General features: G+C 46.1%; 1 protein-coding gene across 4 annotated transcripts in view; it reads right to left on the bottom strand.

The window, feature by feature from the left end:
- The window catches only part of LOC309564928 (uncharacterized protein), a 171,996-nt gene extending 154,950 nt beyond the window's left edge, over window positions 1–17,046 (bottom strand). For all 4 annotated transcript variants that reach the window (XM_082269629.1, XM_082269630.1, XM_082269631.1 and 1 more), the window contains exon 1: window positions 16,907–17,046. The gene's annotated coding sequence lies outside the window, so the exon portion shown is untranslated. The remainder of the gene's footprint in view (window positions 1–16,906) is intronic.
- Window positions 17,047–18,809: the final 1,763 nt, after the last annotated feature.

Raw genomic sequence — 18,809 nt, 5'->3', positions numbered from 1 at the left:
TTTCTGTTGCCCGCAGCAACCAGATTCTCCCTGTCAGTGCAGAATGAGAGAATGTGATTATTTGATATAAGCAACAATTTCTTCATCCGTACAGTTTAATAATCCGGGCCATATGTGACCTATATCCTCCTCCTCCTCAAAAAACTGCATGCCTTTGATATCCATGACTGTACTCTTCACTGGTTATCTTCCTACTTATCCAACCGCACCGTTAGACCCGGTTCACACTACTCCGACTTGGGACGCGACTTGTGCCCCAAGTTACTTGTGATTACAAATTCAATGTAAATGAATGAGAGCCGTCTTAATATGCACTGCTGAAGTCGCTCCGACTTCAGAAAAGGTTCCTGTAGTACTTCAAGGCGACCTCTATCCGACTTGTGCACATAGACTTCAATGGGAGTCGCCTCTAAGACGGATCCTTATCTATTTTCAAGCGACTGATCAGACTTTCTAGGAAGAAGAAAAACATTACCCAGGCATTCCCCACAGACAAAGTCGCCTATCATTTTTGTCTCTTCAAAGTCGCGCTAAAAAGTCGCTCCTTCATGGGGCGACTTTCTGGTTGCGGTAGTGTGAACCGAGCGTTAGTTACAATTCTACTTCCTCATCTCCTCTTCGCTTCTCTGTTCGGGTCCCCCAAGGCTCTGTTCTTGGACCCCTCCTATTTTCAATCTACACCTCCTCTCTGGGTCAGTTGATGCCTCCCACCGCTTCCAATACCATCTCTACGCTGACGATACCCAAATCTATTTATCCACCCCTCAGCTCTCCCTCAGTCTCCTCACGTATCACTAATTTACTATCAGACATATCGGTCTGGATGTCTCACCACTTCCTCAAACTCAATCCATCCAAAACCAAGCTTATTATTTTTCCTTCACCACGTGCCCCTTCCCTGATCTCTCTGTCAATATTGATGGAATTACTATCAGCCCATCCCCACATGCCAAGGTCCTAGGCGTTGTCCTGGACTCTGATTTCTCCTTCAAGCCCCACATCCAATAGCTGTCCAAATCTTGACGCCTAAACCCCTGCAACATCTCCAAAATACGCCCCTTTCTAACCAAAGACACAACAAAGCTCCTAGTTCACTCCCTGGTCATCTCGCGCCTCGACTACTGCAATTCCCTTCTCATTGGCTTACCTCTACACAGGCTCCTCCCCCCTTCAATCCATCATGAATGCTGCTGCCAGAGTCATCCACCTCACCAATCGCTCAGTGTCCGCTGCTCCTCTCTGTCAAGCCCTCCACTGGCTTCCGCTCACCCAACAAATTAAATTCAAAATACTTACAACATCTTACAAAGCCATCCACAGCTTAGTCCCCAGCTACATCACCAGCCTCATCTCAAAATACCAACCTAATCGCTCTCTTCGTTCCTCTTAAAACCTCCTGCTCTCTAGCTTCCTCATCATCTCCTCCCATGCTCGCCTCCAGGACTTTACCAGAGACTCTCCAATCCCAGGGAAATCCTTAAGCCCCGTACACATGCACCGATTGTTGGCCGTAAATTTTCGGCCAACGTCCGATCGGCCGATTGTCGGCTTGTTAGTATGATGCTTCCGACAATCGACTGCGACTTTTCAGCCGAACAAAATCTGGTGTGCATGCTATAAAATTTTTGTTGGCCGTCACCAGAACGGCCGATTGTTCGTCAGTCAGTACAGATTTCGGCCGACAAAAATCAGATGAGCAAGACTGGGCATGCTCAGAGACGAAAAAACACACGAAAAGTAAACCAGCACATGACATCACTTCTGCAGTTGGTTGTTGTTGGCCAACAAAATTCGTGTGCAGTCTAGAGCACATTCCAACCAACACAACAACACTGGACAAAAGACGGCCGATCGTTCGGCCGACAATCGGTGCATGTGTACGAGGCATTACCCTTATCTGTCCGATTCTCTCCTACTCTTTAGGCGATCTCTGAAAACCCTCCTCTTCAGAGAAGCCTATCCTACCCACACCTAACAACTCTACCTCCATTTTCTCCATCAGCCCATCCCCCTCGGTTATTGCCTTTTGTTTCACTTGACCCTCCCTTCTAGATTGTAAGCTCTAACGAGCAGGGCCCTCTGATTCCACCTATATTGAATTGTACTGTAACTGTATTGTCTTCCCTCACATTGTAAAGCGCTGCGCAAACTGTTGGCGCTATATAAATCCTGTATACTAATAATAATAACAATATGTGGAATTAGTCCCCGTTCACACTTAGGCGACCTGTGAGGCGACCTGGTCGCCTCACAGGTCGCCTCCCATACAGAAGCTATGGACCCGTTCTAATAGGAGCGACACAAGTCGCTCCGACTTAGAAAAAGGGTCCGGAGCTTCTTTGGGGCGACCCGGAGGCGACCGCCATAGACTTCAATGTTATGAAGTCTGTGGCGGCCGCTCCGAGGTCGCCTCCCGAAGTTGGATCGCCCCTATGTGAACGGGGCCTTACACTTCTATGCTCACCATCTTCCTAGGATGGAGAAATAAAGAGCAATACACGAGCACTGTATTTGGTTCACATGATATCTCTGAATCAGCCCCTGTTCACATCGGTGCGATGTGACATGCGATTTGACCAGTCATGTCAAATATCGCAGCCTATTCCTGGCAATGGTCGCATTCCGATCAGTGCAACGCCAACTTTGCGGGGCCGCACCAATTTCAAAAAGTAGTTCCTGCACTACTTTTGTTGACTTTGAGAGCAATTTCAATAGACATCTGTGCATGCATATGGAAGAGTTAGGTGGGAAGTTTCCTTTGTGTTCCATTTTCTCACATATCGATCTTCTTGAATTGTGGAGGACTTCTGGTTCCCCATCCCATCCACCTTGAGGGATTAGGAGACTGGGGGGCAGTGAGCTGGTTTATTTCATGGAGGAGGCGATTGCCTAAAAGCTTTTTATGAACAACCTTTATGCGAGGGACAGAGGTCTCTGGTAAGCGTGTTTGCACATATTGTGTGGAGATTCGATCGCTGGCACCAGCAAGGGGAGCGCTTGCAGGATTGTCTCACCTCTAACACCTTCCATCAAGCTCTTTTTTGGACTTTTGTTTGCACTTTTTGTTTATTGGTATCACTCACATAAAAGAATGAATGCAGAAGTATTTTGTCACACGTCTATTTGTATGGAATGCCTTTGCACTTTAGAGGTTTATTCATCTATGTTGTATAGATACATCTATTTTAGTGTATCCGATTACGTTTTATTATTTTTGGAGCTTTTTTTGTAATTATATAGTGTTAGCGCTGGTTTACACTGATAAAAGTCCAGCTGCGTTAAGAATGCATTTCTGCATGTGCGTTTCCATGCATTTTTAAAGCATTCCAGTGTTTTTGATGCTTTTCGGTGTGTTTTTTCCCTACTCTACGACAAGGGAAAGAATTTTTTTCAATGAGAATCAGCACAGTAAGAATCCATGCACACTTGAGTGACTCCAAAGTCATGCGATTTCCATCGCGACTTTACAATGCAACTTTGAATGGGTGAGACTTGGATCGGACTTTGGCTGTTGACTTTGGTTTTGACTGTTGCACAACGGTCACATTGATAACATTACGATGCAACTTTCATGTGACTTTTGAGAGTTGCAGTCTATGGCACTCTAGTGTTGCTTCCGTTTAAATACAAGGGCTGTGACTTGTCATGCGACTGTGTCAAAAGCCACGAAAAGTAAGTCGCACAGGTATGAATGGAGCCTAATGATGTGACTTCTGTGAATTTTTATCATAGAACTCTATGGGGCTGAAATCATGTGATTCTGGATTCTGTTTCCCTCAGAAGTCGCACTAGTGCTAAGGGAGCGAATTAGTAACATGTGCGTTCAGGTGCATTTTTTATGCGTTTAAGTGCATTCCAGTAGAGTTGTTGCAGAAAAAATGCAGCATGTTCTATTTTTCTTTTTTTCTGCACTGGCACTGATCTTCAGGGGAGGGGAGAATTTCTGCTGTGTCTTGAAAATTGCTGAACAGTTGGGTACACTGGGTGCAGGTGAGGTTGAATTCCTGCTATGTTTTTGAAAATGGCAATGCTGAAGGGTGGGGGGTGTACAGGCACCATCATTTCCAGGGGTCCCTGTGGGGGACATTTACTAAAAGTGGTGAACACAGAATCTGGTGCAGCTCTGCATAGTAACCAATCAGCTTCCAGGTTTTATTGTTAAGAGTCCATTCACATTAGCGCGACTTGTTGCTGTCCATTGATTAGCACAGGACCCGTTCTAATAGGAGCGGCACAAGTCGCTCCGACTTAGAAAAAGGGTCCTGTACTACTTTGGGACGACCTCGGAGTGACTTGCATAGACTTCCATTATGTGAAGTCTATGCAAGTCGCGCCGAAGTCGCGGAGCACAGCGGTGCACGCGACTTCACAGGTCGCCCCCCAAAGTCGTGTCGCGCTAGTCTGAATGGGCTCTAAAGCTTAAAGTGATATTAAAGTCTTGTATTTTTTTGTTTAAAAATAAACATGTTATGCTTACCTGCTCTGCGCAGTTGGATTTGCACAGAGCAGCCCCGATCCTCCTCTTCTCGAGTCCCTCACCAGCGCTCTCGGCCTCTCCCTTCTGCCGAGTGCTCCCACAGCAAGCAGTCCCTGCTCTGTGTGTTCATTCAGACATCGAGCCGCGGCTCAGCCCCTGCCCCCTCTCTCTCCTCACTGGCTCACTGATTTGATTGACAGCGGCGGGAGCCAATGGTGCCCGCTGTGTGTCTAAGCCAATCATGAGAATCTAGGACAACATCGCTTGATTGAGATGTGGCTCAGGTAAGTATTAGGGGGGCTGCTGCACATAGAAGGTTTTTTTTTTTACCCTAAAGAATAGAATGCATTTAGAACCACTTTAAAGTGATTGTAAACGTTCACCTTAAGCAGCCTTTCAGTTTAAAATAGAAAAACAAAACATTTTTTTATAGATATATAAAAAAAAAAAAAAACAACACTATAAATACCCCTTTCCTTTTCTTTTTTTTTTTTTTTTTATAAGTGATCACATTCCCTCAGTTCTCAACTGCATAAGAGCTGGTGGAGGAGAAACAGCAGCAGCACACAACTTCCTGGCGCATGGGAACACCTCTCGTTCTGGGACAATGTCATGTGACATCGCCCCAGTCACAGAGCGGCGAACACTGGTCATGGCACGTCATAGGCTCTTTACCCATGTGATCGGCTGTGTCCAATCACAGACGATTTCATGTAAACACAGAAGTGCCGGTAATCGGCTCGCCTCACACTGAGAGTGCGAGGAGAGGAGAGCAGATCAGTGGCATCTCCTCACAGGGGAGAACTGTACAGGTAACCAGGGTACTGATCATCAGTGCAGCCCCAACAGTGCCCGCCAGTGATGCCAATCAGTGCCACCTTTCAGTAACACCTAATCGGCTCTCCTTGCCTCACACTGACAGTGTGAGGAGAGCAGATCATTGGCATCTCCTCAGAGGGGAGACCTGTACAGGTAATCAAGACACTGATCATCAGTGCAGCCCCAACAGTGCCAGTCAGTGCCCCAGTCACAGAGCGGCGAACACTGGCCATGGCACAACTCCGATCTCGGTAAAGAGCCAATGACGCAGCTCTTTACCTATGTGATCGGCTGTGTCAAATCACAGCCAATTAGATGTAAAGATTAAAGTGCCGGTAATCGGCTCTCCTCGCCTCACACTGAGAGTGCGAGGAGAGCAGATCAGTGGCATCTCCTCACAGAGGAGAACTGTACAGCTAACCAGGGTACTGATCATCAGTGCAGCCCCAACAGTGCCCGCCAGTGATGCCAATCAGTGCTACCTTTCAGTAACACCTATTAGTGCCTCCTCATCACTGCCACCTCATCAATGACCATCAGTGCCGCCTCATCAATGATCATCAGTAAAGGATGACTTATTTACAAATTTTTCTGAAAGAAATTAAGAAAAATAATTTTTTTTTTTTTTAAAAATTTCATTTTTTTTTTTTTAGCAAAAAATTAAAGACCCAGAGGCAAATAAATACCACCAAAAGAAAGCTCTATTTGTGTGAAAAAAAATGTCATATGGGTACAGTGTTGCATGACCGCGCAATTCTCATTCAAAGTGTGACAGCGCTGAAAGCTGAAAATTAGCCTGGGCAGGAAGGGGGTGAAGGTGCCCAGTATTGAGTTGGTTAAAGATAATGCAAACATGTATACCCTGCATCAACCAGATGAACAAGACCTTTCCAAACCTGCAGGCCCTCTTTAAAATGTAAACTACAAGGACAATATCGGCTTAACCAGTTCTGCCAGTTCTCTACAGGAAACAGCATCCTCCTCCTGGAATCTCTTACCATGCTGAACACGTCACAGCACAGCCATCCATCTGCAGGAAAAGTGCACTGATAAATGTTCCGCTGTCATTAATGCAAATGCTGCATAAAATGCTTCGCAGCATCGCCTGCCTTACAACAAATAACAGGCTGTAAAGCAATGTCACTATAAAATATATGGATGGGCCAGTGACAACAGAGAGCATGCATTGTCCTCACTGAGGTCTAGGAGTGCCATGAATCAGTACAGCTCACCAAAGCAAGTCATGCAAATCTAATTCTGTTCATTTGTTAGCTCCATCATGTCTCCCACAGTGACAGCTGAAAAGACGTGTGGGTAGAGGATTATTCTGCAGCTGTCCTACAATCGGGAGGGGGGGAGAATAGAAATAGCCTGAATAATGCTTATCACCCCAGTGCAAGGACTTCCACCACATCTATTCTGGTCCTGCGCTCATCCGGTGTCCTGCTGCTATACCATAAAGAGGGGCGCAAATAATGATAGAGAAGGATGGCACCAGTCAAGATAAATCTAGAAACCTCCTATTTCTGCTGGAATTTCATCATGTGTCTCAGCAAGTCAGTCAATGACAGGCTTTGGGCCTCATTCACATGTGGGTTTTGGTGCGGACTTCTGCAGAAAACTCAGATATGGGTGGTTGTTGGAACAATCGGTCCCCTCGGTTGCGGGGCGCACCATGATAAGCTTGCTCCTATTTTACGCTAGGAAAGCAATAGCACTCCACTGGAAGAAATCTTCTCCCCCCCATCTGTCATCTTTTGGAAACAGTTGGTCAACAAGAACTTACCTCTTTATAAAGATACCTATAGACAGAGGGTGCCCCAAGAAATTTGGCAAGGTGTGGTCTAAATTAGTGATCGACTGATATCGTTCCCGATACCGATATTTTGGCCAATGCGTATCGGTATCGGCCAATATGCACCGATATTTTTGTACATTTAAAAAACATTTATTTTTTTTTTTTTTGACAGGTACTAGGGCTGGGCGATATGGCTGAAAACTGTATCACGATATCAGTGTTTCATATCAGTCGATAATTATTGATATTTTTTATTACCCATTTAAAATAAGGACCCTAGGGTGAGAATGCAGGGCGGCGGGCATGGTACAGGAGAATGCAGGGCACTGGCATGGTGCAGGAGAATGCAGGGCACTGGCATGGTGCAGGAGAATGCAGGGCAATGGCATGGTGCAGGAGAATGCAGGGCAATGGCATGGTGCAGGAGAATGCAGGGTACTGGCATGGTGCAGGAGAATGCAGGGTACAGGAGAATGCAGGGTACTGGCATGGTACAGGAGAATGCAGGGTACTGGCATGGTACAGGAGAATGCAGGGTACTGGCATGGTGCAGGAGAATGCAGGGTACAGGAGAATGCAGGGTACTGGCATGGTACAGGAGAATGCAGGGTACTGGCATGGTACAAGAGGATCCGGGGTTGTGGGCATACTACAGGAGATGCAGTGCTGTGGGCATGGTACAGGTAAACCATGCCCGCAGCACTGCATCCCTTGTAGTGTGCCCGCAGCCCTGCATAATGGCAGGTAGTGAAGCTGTTTCACTTACCTGTTCCAGAGGCGCCTTCATTTTAAAAATGGCGCCGACACGTCATTGCGCACGCGCCGCCGCCGCTCGTGTAACTTCGGCAATTCCCGGCCTCTCCCGAGCGGCGGCAGCGCGTGCGTGGTGACATGTATGCGACGGGCGGCGCCATTTTTAAAGCTTAAACCCGTCGGAGCGGACTTTTCGTTTTATCATTCAAAGTCTTGTATTGCTATCGATCCCCTGACTATCGCGATACATATCGGTATCGCTTTATCGCCCAGCCCTTACAGGTACTCTTGTGGAGGGATCTGGGGGTCTAAAAGACCCCAAACCCCTCCTCTGCACTTAAAAGCATTCAAAACGCCAAGTTTGGTGGTCTTGAATGCTGTAATTTTTTGATGCACCGCAATGCAAACTATTGCAGCATGTGTGTACACCCATACAGCTGCCCCCCACACATGGTGGCTCTACACACCTTGATTTTATTATATGATCGATGTGCAATGCAATCAAAATGATCAAACTGGCAAACAATCGAACAGCCATTACCCTGACGATTGATTTGGATAGCAGGGCAGAAAATGATCTATCGTTTTGCACTGAGATGCTTTGGTCATAAATCCAATCAGATTACATTTTTCTGTTCATATTGCATGTTGGAAACAGAGATAAGATTGAAGAATTATGATTGTATCTTCCACTAGAGCTCCAAATCTACTTTTCAGAATGTTGCATATCGGTTGTCAACTAGAAATCTTTTTTTTCTATCAGCAGAGATCCATTGGAAAAGAAAACGATGTATGGAAGCATATATGGCCGCCATTACCCTACACTGCCTGTCCCGTTTCATCAGATGGGAAGCGAGGGAAAATCTGCAGCAGAGACATAAAAAAATAAAAAGTTGTAGGAGTTCCAGCCTTCACCTACTCAAATCACTTGACCTCCGGATGATTTACCCCCCCCCCCCCTTCACAACCAGGACATTTTTTGCGATACGGCACTGCATTACTTTACTTTACAATTGCACAGTCATGCAACGCTGTACCCAAATTAAATTTATATCATTTTTTCCCCACAAATAGAGCTTTCATTTGGTGGTATTTGCTCACCACTGCACAAAAAAAAAAAAAAAAAAAAACACTATTTTTTACTTTCTGCTATAAAACACAGCAAATAAAAATGTTTTTAAAAATCTAATTTCTTCATCAATTTAGGCCAATGTGTATTCTGCTACATATTTTTGGTAAAAAAAATCCCAATAAGCGTATGTGTATTGGCTTGCACAAAGGTTTTAGCGTCTACAAACTATAATACATATATAACTTTTTTTTTTTTTTATATAAACTAGTAATGGTGGTGATCGGTGACTTATAGCGGGACTGCGATATTGCTGCAGACATTCAGACACTTTGTGGGAACCAGTGACACCAATACAATGATCAGTGCTAAAAATATGCACTGTCACTGTACTAATGACACTGGCTGGGAAGGGGTTAAACATCTATGGCTATTAAAAGGATTAGATGTGTGCCTAGCCAGTGTTTGTTTGTGTACAGCGCGGTGCTTTCAGCAAGCAGTGTACAGAATTTTATTCCCATCCCCACTGACAGTTCTGAGTTCTGCATTGTTTATATAGGCAGAGCTCTGTCCTGTGTTTCTCCTCTCCGATCAGCGGGTGCTGGTGGGCATCCATTGGCCGGCACCCGCTAATCGGCCTCTGCTGTGACTAATCACAGCAAAAGCAGTACACCAGTAGCATGTGCGCCCCCTACCTGGAAGAGCAGAATCACATACACACACACATATATATATTATATATATATATATATATATATATATATAATACATATTTATATAATACACACACACATTATATATACATATATATATATATATATTATACATATTTATATAATACACACACACATTATATATACATATATATTATACATATTTATATAATACACACACACACATTTATATATATATATATATATATTATACACACACACATTTATATATATATATATATATATATATATATATATATATATATATATATATATATATACACAGTAAAACCTTGGATTGAGAGTAACTTGGTTTGAGAGCGCTTTGCAAGACAAGCAAATTTTTAAAAAAAATGTTGACTTGATATACAAGTAGGGTCACGTCACAACTGGGTATAAAAGAAAAGAGAAGAGAGGCGCCTCTAAGTGTAGCAATATGGTTACATTTAACCACTTAAGCCCCGGAAGATTTTACCCCCTTCCTGACCAGGGGGTATTTTGCGATTCGGCACTGCGTGACTTTAACGGACAATTGCGCAGTCGTGCAATGCTGTACCTAAACGAATTTGACGTCCTTTTTTTCCCACAAACAGAGCTTTCTTTTGGTGGTATTTGATCACCTGTGCGATTATTTGATCACGCGCTATAAACAAAAAAAAGAGCGTCAATTTTGCAAAAATAACAATATTTTTCACATTTTTTATATGAAATTCCCAAAAAAAAAGTGTAAAAATCTAATTTTTTTAACATTTTCGGCCAATTTTTTTTCTGCTACATATGTTTGGGAAAAAAAAAAAAATTGCAAAAAGCGTATTTTGATTGGTTTGCGCAAAAGTTATCGCGTTTACTAACAAAGGGAAAGATTTTTGTCATTTTTGTTGTTTTTTTTTTTAATGCGTAATGGCGGCGATCTGCGATTTTTTTTTGCGGTACTGCGACATTGGGGCGGACAGATCGGACCCTTGACTGACATTTTTTACACTTTTGGGGTTATCGGTGACATTAGAACAGTAATCAGTGCTATACATATACACTGTTACTGTAAAATGATACTGGTAGTGAAGGGGTTAACTTTTTTTTTTGAGAGGGAGGGGCTGTGTGTCCCCCTAGGGGCGTGATTCTAACTGTGATTGGCTGTGGCTTGAGGTGTAGGAACAGTGATCAACGGTCCTACATAGTAGAACCGTATGATCACTGTTTCCACACAGGGGAGAATGACAGGCGGCTTGTTTACATCAGCCGCCTGACTTTCTCCCTCTGTCACACGGGGGGGGGGGTCCGGGAGCGCGCCTCCGGCGGCGCGCGCTCGCTCCCCAGAGCCTCACAGGCTAGTGACGTACCGATACGTCACTTTGCCTGTGAGGGGCTGACTGCCGCAGTATATCTACTTGCGGCGGTCGGCAAGTGGTTAATGAGGGTTCAATATTTAGCAGCTCACATGGTTGATGATTAAAATAGGCACATCTAAGTATGCAGGCATCTGGGGTAAAGCTGTCCACATAGACCGTCCTCTGCACCGCCATCGACATCATCCTTTCCACGCTGCGCTCCACGAGCGATTTAAAGTCTCACTTTCAGATCACTCTACTGCAGGGTAGTCTTCCCGGTCAGGATTGCAGACTGACATCGGTGAGAGCCGGTGGTGCAGAAGATAGTCTATGTGGACAGCTTTACCCCGGAGGCCTGCATACTTAGATGTGACTGTTTAATCATCAACCATGTGAGTTGCCAAATGTTGTACCTTCATTAAATGTAACCATATTCCTACACTTAGAGGCGCCTCTCTTCTCTTTTATACTCTGTAGCTCCTGCTGGATTTTGCTTCTAATCCCCTTGTGGAGGCCCCATTTGTGGATGGACATTTTATGGTTACACAACTATCACATTGCTATAATCTTTTTATATAGACTATAAACTGAAGGACTTATGAATAAATGGTTGTGGAACGAATCATCTGAGTTTCCATTATTTCTTATGGGGAAAGTCGCTTTGATATAAGAGTGCTTTGGATTACAAGCATGGTTCCGGAATGAATTATGCTCGCAATCCAAGGTTTTACTGTATGTTATGGCTAGTAAAAAAAAAAAAAATTCATGAAGCCCTTTATTTCTGTCTGTGTTGTTATTGGAGAGTTCTTATGAAACGTATGTTTTAGTTTTGGATGGGATGGGGAAGGATTAGAACCCCTATCGTTTTTTACAGTATTCCGGGGACCAGTTAAGAGAGTTTTCCCCTCACTTCCTGTCTTCTGACACCTTTGTACCAGACAGGAAGTGAGGGGAAAACTCTCTAACTGATCCCCGGATTACTGTAAAAACCGATAGGGGTTCTAATCCTTCCCCATTCCATCCAAAACTAAGGAAAAAAAAAGTCTTCTGGACACTGAGAATGAGGGATGATTGATATGTATGCGGTAACATTATGGTGACCACCAAAATGAGATCTGGCAATGTTGTGACTGGGGGCCTCATACATGATACACTGGCATAGATGGCATCTGAATGCCAGGCTTTACCAGGACTTGTGGACACAGACTATGGCTCAGATTGCATGTGGTCACTATATAGGTAAATCTGGTTGGGAATTCAACCAATGGCCTGCCATCAGTTCAGGCTGTGATTGAACCCTGGGATTTGTAGTTCTACAACCCATGAAGGGCCAAGGCTCATCCCTGGTTATTCCAAAGTCACGGCTTGCTGCTGGATGTCACCTCCTGCTGAGCATGTAAGGCCAGGGGGGGGGGGGGGGGTTGTATGCAGTGGTCATGGCTGGGACATTTCAGTGTCTGCCTATGCTGGGACTTGTAGTCCCCTTGCTGATGTTCAACTACACACCACCCTTGGCTGGCATTACATGCTGGGCACTGCACAGGCTCAGATCACATCTGACTGGCACTCCATTCTGGGACTTATAGTTCCACATCCTTAAATAAATAAAGGTTTTCTCTGGCTGGTACGGCATTTGCTGGAACTTGTAGTTCCACATCTACAGATCACTCCCAGTTCCATGTGGATTTTATGGTACACTTACAGATGCTGCTCCATGCTGGCCTTGTAGTGTCAGGGGCTGTCATGCCATGCTGGGACCAGTAGTACCACCACAACTATAGTACAGACGAGAGTTATCCCTGGTGGCTGTGCCAAGCTGAGACTTCAAGCTCCAGGCTGGGACAAGGGGAGACATAGGTTGTCATGGAATGCTGGGACCTGTAGTTCCTCAGACATTGTAGAAGGTTTACCCCTTGGGTGTCATGCCATGCTGTGACTTTATAGTCTACCTCTAGAAATACCTCCAGGCTGACACCTCAGGATGGGGTTATGTAGAGTGACAGGCGGTCATGGAATGCTGGGATCTGTGGTTCCTCAAACACTGCAATTCCATGCAGAGATTTTATGGTACATCTTTAGATGCTGATCCAGACTGGCCAGGTAATGTCAGCGGCTGTCATGCCATGCTGGAACCTGTAGTACTACAACCATGGTACAGATACAGTAAGTGTTACCCCTGGTGGTTGTGCCCCAACTAAGACTTCATGTTACACCCCAGAGGAGGCTCCAGGCTGGGACACGGGCAGTCACAGGTTATCATGACATGCTGGGACCTGTAGTTCCTTGGACATTGTAGAAGGGTCACTTTTGGCCATCACACTTCCCCACACCATGGTACAGATACACTAAGGATTACTTCTGGTGGTTGTGCCCAACTGAGACCTAATGTTACACCTCCAAGGGCAGCTCCAGGCTGTGTCGTGGGGAGTCATAGGTAATCATGACATGCTGGGGCCTGTAGTTCCTCAGACATCGAACTGAGTCTTACCCTTGGCTGTCATGTCCTGCTGTGACTTTACAGTCTATTTTCAGAAATAGCTCCAGGCTGACATCTCAGGCTGGGATATGGGGAGACACAGGCTGTCATTGCATGCTGGGACCTGTAGTTCTTCAGACACTGTATACTAAGGCTCATCCTTGGCTGTCACACCATGCATGGACCTGTAATGTCCAAGGCTGGGATCTCAGGCCAGGATACATAGAGCCACAAGCTGTCATGGCATGCTGGGATCTATAGTTCCTCAGACACTGTATACTAAGGCTCATTCCTTGCTGTCTCACCATGCATGGACCTGTAATGTCCCAGGCTGGGATCTCAGGACAGGATACGTAGAGCAACAAGCTGTCATGGCATGCTGGGATCTATAGTTCCTCAGACACTGTATACTAAGGCTCATTCCTGGCTGTCTCACCACGCATGGACCTGTAATGTCTTTAGCTTGGATTTTTAGTCAGTACAGGTTGTCATTGCATGCTGGGACTTGTAGTTCCTCAGACACTGTTACCCCAGGCTTTCATACCATGCTCACACTTTAAACCACCCTCCAGGCGGACACCCCAAGCCTGGACATGTAGTGCCAGGGATTGTGATGGCATGCTGGGACCTGTAGTTCCTCAGATACTGTATAAAGGTCCCCTCCGGCTGTCACAGCATTAAATAACCTGTAACACCTTGTCTACCATAATCATCTGCTTGCCATGCTGGGGGTTGTAGTTCCCCAGCACAGTCCTGGCTGCCCTCTCCTGCAGTGTATCTGGCTGTCATGGCATGCTGGGACCTGTAGTTCCTCAGACACTGTATAAAGCTCACCTGTGGATGTCACACCATGCATGGACCTGTAACGCATCTCCCATAATCCTCTGCTCACCATGCTGGGGGTTGTAGTTCCCCAGCACACTCCAGGCTGCCATCTCCAATGTATCTGGCTGTCATGGCATGCTGGGACCTGTAGTTCCTCAGACACTGTATAAAGGTCACCTGTGGATGTCACACCATGCATGGACCTGTAACGCATCTCCCATAATCCTCCGCTCTGCTCGCCATGCTGGGGGTTGTAGTTCCCCAGCCTACTCCTGCAGTGTGACTGTCATGGAATGCTGGGACCTGTAGTTCCTCAGACACTGTATAAAGGTCACCTGTGGATGTCACAACATGCATGGACCTGTAATGTTCCACCTCCCATAATCTTTCACTCACCATGCTGGGGGTTGTAGTTCCCCAGCCTGCTTCTGAGTCCTGACTGCCATCTCCTGCAGTGTACCCAACTGTCATGGCATGCTGGGATCAATAGTTCCTCAGACACTGTATACTAAGACTCACCCCTGGCTGTCACACCACGCATGGACCTGTAATGCCTTTGAGCGTGGATTTAAAGCCAGGACAGGTTGCCGCAGGCTGTCATTGCATGCTGGGACTTGTAGTTCCTCAGACACTGTTACCCCAGGCTTTTATACCATTCTCACACTTTATACCCCCCTCAAGACTGACACCCCAAACCTGGACATGTAGTGACAGGGATTGTGATGGCATGCAGGACCTGTAGTTCCTCAGATACTGTATAAAGGTCACCTCTGGCTGTCACATCATTCATTAACCAGTAACATCCGTCTCCCATAATCCTCTGATCGCCATGCTGGGGGTTGTAGTTCCTCAGCCCGCTCCTGGTTGCAATCTCCTACAGCGTGCCTGGCTGTCATGTCATGCTGGAACCTGTAGTTCCTCAGACACTGTATAAAGGTCACCTGTAGACGTCACACAATGCATGGACCTGTAATATTCAATCTCCCATAATCCTCCGCTTGCCATGCTGGGGGTTGTAATTCCCCCGCTCACTCCTGGCTGCCATCTCCTGCAGTGTATCTGGCTGTCAGGCCATGCTGGGACCTGTAGTTCCTCAGACACTGTATAAAGGTCACCTGTGGATGTCACACCATGCATGGACCTGTAACGCATCTCCCATAATCCTCCGCTCTGCTTGCCATGCTGGGGGTTGTAGTTCCCCAGCCTGCTCCTGCAGTGTGACTGTCATGGAATGCTGGGACCTGTAGTTCCTCAGACACTGTATAAAGGTCACCTGTGGATGTCACAACATGCATGGACCTGTAATTTTCCATCTCCCATAATCCTCTGCTTTGCTCGCCATGCTGGGGGTTGTAGTTCCCCAGTCTGCTCCTGGCTGCCATTTCCTGCAGTGTACCTGGCTGTCAGGCCATGCTGGGACCTGTAGTTCCTCAGACATTGTATAAAGGTCACCTGTGGATGTCACACCATGCATAGCCCCTTATTGTTCCACCTCCCATAATCCTCTGCTTTGCTCGCCATGCTGGGGGTTGTAGTTCCCCAGCCTACTCCTGGCTGCCATTTCCTGCAGTGTATCTGGCTGTCATGGCATGCTGGGACCTGTAGTTCCTCAGATACTGTATAAAGGTCCCCTCCGGCTGTCACAGCATTAAATAACCTGTAACACCTTGTCTACCATAATCATCTGCTTGCCATGCTGGGGGTTGTAGTTCCCCAGCACACTCCTGGCTGCCCTCTCCTGCAGTGTATCTGGCTGTCATGGCATGCTGGGACCTGTAGTTCCTCAGACACTGTATAAAGGTCACCTGTGGATGTCACACCATGCATGGACCTGTAACGCATCTCCCATAATCCTCTGCTCACCATGCTGGGGGTTGTAGTTCCCCAGCACACTCCAGGCTGCCATCTCCTTCAATGTATCTGGCTGTCATGGCATGCTGGGACCTGTAGTTCCTCAGACACTGTATAAAGGTCATCTCTGGCTGTCACATCATTCATTAACCAGTAATATCCGTCTCCCATAATCCTCTGATCGCCATGCTGGGGGTTGTAGTTCCTCAGCCCGCTCCTGGTTGCAATCTCCTACAGCGTGCCTGGCTGTCATGTCATGCTGGAACCTGTAGTTCCTCAGACACTGTATAAAGGTCACTTGTGGACGTCACACAATACATGGACCTGTAATATTCAATCTCCCATAATCCTCCGCTTGCCATGCTGGGGGTTGTAGTTTCCCAGAACACTCCTGGCTGCCATCTCCTGCAGTGTATCTGGCTGTCATGGCATGCTGGGACCTGTAGTTCCTCAGACACTGTATAAAGGTCACCTGTGGATGTCACACCATGCATAGCCCCTTATTGTTCCATCTCCCATAATCCTCTGCTTTGCTCGCCATGCTGGGGGTTGTAGTTCCCCAGCCTGCTCCTGGCTGCCATCTCCTGCTGTGTACCTGGCTGTCAGGCCATGCTGGGACCTGTAGTAGCACAGCCATTGGACCAGCATCTGACATGCCACGTTGGTGGTTGTAGTTCCTCAGGCTGAGTCAGGAATGTCTATGGGAGGATCCCTCAGGCCTTCGTCTACCTGTATTACCTGAACAAGTTCTTATACAGCCACCATTCCCCACCTACCCAGCCCCCCCCCCTCCTTACCTGGCCCCTGGGACCCCCACTACCGCCTCATATCCGGGTCACACATTGGGGGGAGGGGGGAGGTGTGCTGCCATCACACTCGCTCTCTGTCCACAACCTGCAGCTCAGCTCCCAGCGGCAGCCATCTTGGAATCGGATCAGCAGCCAAGCAGCTGAGCGGTGACGTCCCTGGTCCTCTTCCCCGCCCCCTGCACTGAACCACGGCCATAGTACTGAATGGCTGCTGCCCTCATCCACAATGGCGGCGGGGTATTCCCTGGTTGTCATGGTGACAGCATCCTTCACACAAGGGAATCCTCACTGAGCATCATCCATGGCTGCTGTCTTTGTTTGCTAAATGCGGCCCAAGCTCGCTTTGTGTAGACAGGGGATGAGCTGAAGTACACTCAGCGGCCACTTTATTAGGTACAACTATTCTATTGCTTGGTACTACAAGATGCCAATCAGCCAATCACATGGCAGCGACTCAATGCATTTAGGCATCTAGACGTGGTGAAGACAACCTACCGAAGTGCATCAGAATGGGGAAGAAAAGGGGATTTAACCACTTCTGGACCGGAAGGATTTGCCCCCTTAATGACCAGGCTATATTTTGCGATTCGGTACTGCGTTACTTTAACCACTTAAGTCCCGGAAGATTTTACCCCCTTCCTGACCAGGGGCTATTTTGCGATTCGGCACTGCGTGACTTTAACGGACAATTGCGCGGTCGTGCGACGCTGTACCTAAACGAATTTGGCGTCCTTTTTTTCCCACAAACAGAGCTTTCTTTTGGTGGTATTTGATCACCTGTGCGATTTTTTGATCATGCGCTATAATCAAAAAAGAGCGTAAATTTTGCAAAAATAACAATATTTTTCACATTTTTTTTATATGAAATTCCCCAAAAAAATGTAAAAATCAAAATTTTTTAACATTTTAGGCCAATTTTCTTTTTTTTTATGTTTGGTAAAAAAAATCGCAATAAGCGTATTTTGATTGGTTTGCGCAAAAGTTATCGCGTTTACTAACAAAGGGAAAGATTTTTGTCATTTTTGTTGTTTTTTTTTTAACGAGTAATGGCGGCGATCTGCGATTTTTTTTGCGGGACTGCGACATTGCGGCGGACAGATCGGACCCTTGACTGACATTTTTGACACTTTTGGGGTTATCAGTGACATTACTACAGTAATCAGTGCTATATATATGCACTGTTACTGTAAAAATGACACTGGGAGGAAAGGGGTTAACTTTATTGGGGAAGGAGGGGTTAAATGTGTCCCTAGGGGCGTGCTTCTAACTGTGATTGGCTGTGGCTTGATGTGTAAGAATGGTGATCAACGGTCCTACATAGCAGAACCGTATGATCTCCATTCTTACACAGGGGAGAATGACAGGCGGCTGTGTTTACGCGGGGGGGTCCGTGACCGAGCGGGAGCGCGCATCCGGCGGTGCTCGCTCGCTCCCAAAACCCTTACAGGCTAGCGATGTAGCCCTACGTCGCTCTGCCTGTGAGGGGCTCACTGCCAACGTAAATAGTCGGCAAGTGGTTAACGGATAATTGCGCGGTCGTGCGACGCTGTACCCAAATAAAATTGACGTCCTTTTTTCCCCACAAACAGAGCTTTCTTTTGGTGGTATTTGATCATCTGTGCGATTTTTATTTTTTGCCCTATAAACAAAAAAAGAGCGACAATTCTGCTATATAACATTCTCCAAAAAAAAAATAATTTAAAAATCAAAATTTTTTAACATTTTAAGCCAATTTTGTTTTCTGCTACATTTTTTTGGTAAAAAATCGCAATAAGCGTATTTTGATTGGTTTGCACAAAAGTTATCCCGTCTACTAACTACGGGAAAGATTTATGTCATTTTTATTGTTTTTTTTTTTTTTTTTACTAGTAATAGCGACGATCTGCGATTT

The sequence above is a fragment of the Pelophylax lessonae genome (genome assembly GCF_965119305.1).
Source record: "Pelophylax lessonae genome assembly, chromosome: 10".
NCBI lineage: Eukaryota > Metazoa > Chordata > Amphibia > Anura > Ranidae > Pelophylax > Pelophylax lessonae.
Note: the sequence above shows the minus strand (reverse complement) of the source record. Positions and strands in the feature narration are given on the sequence as shown.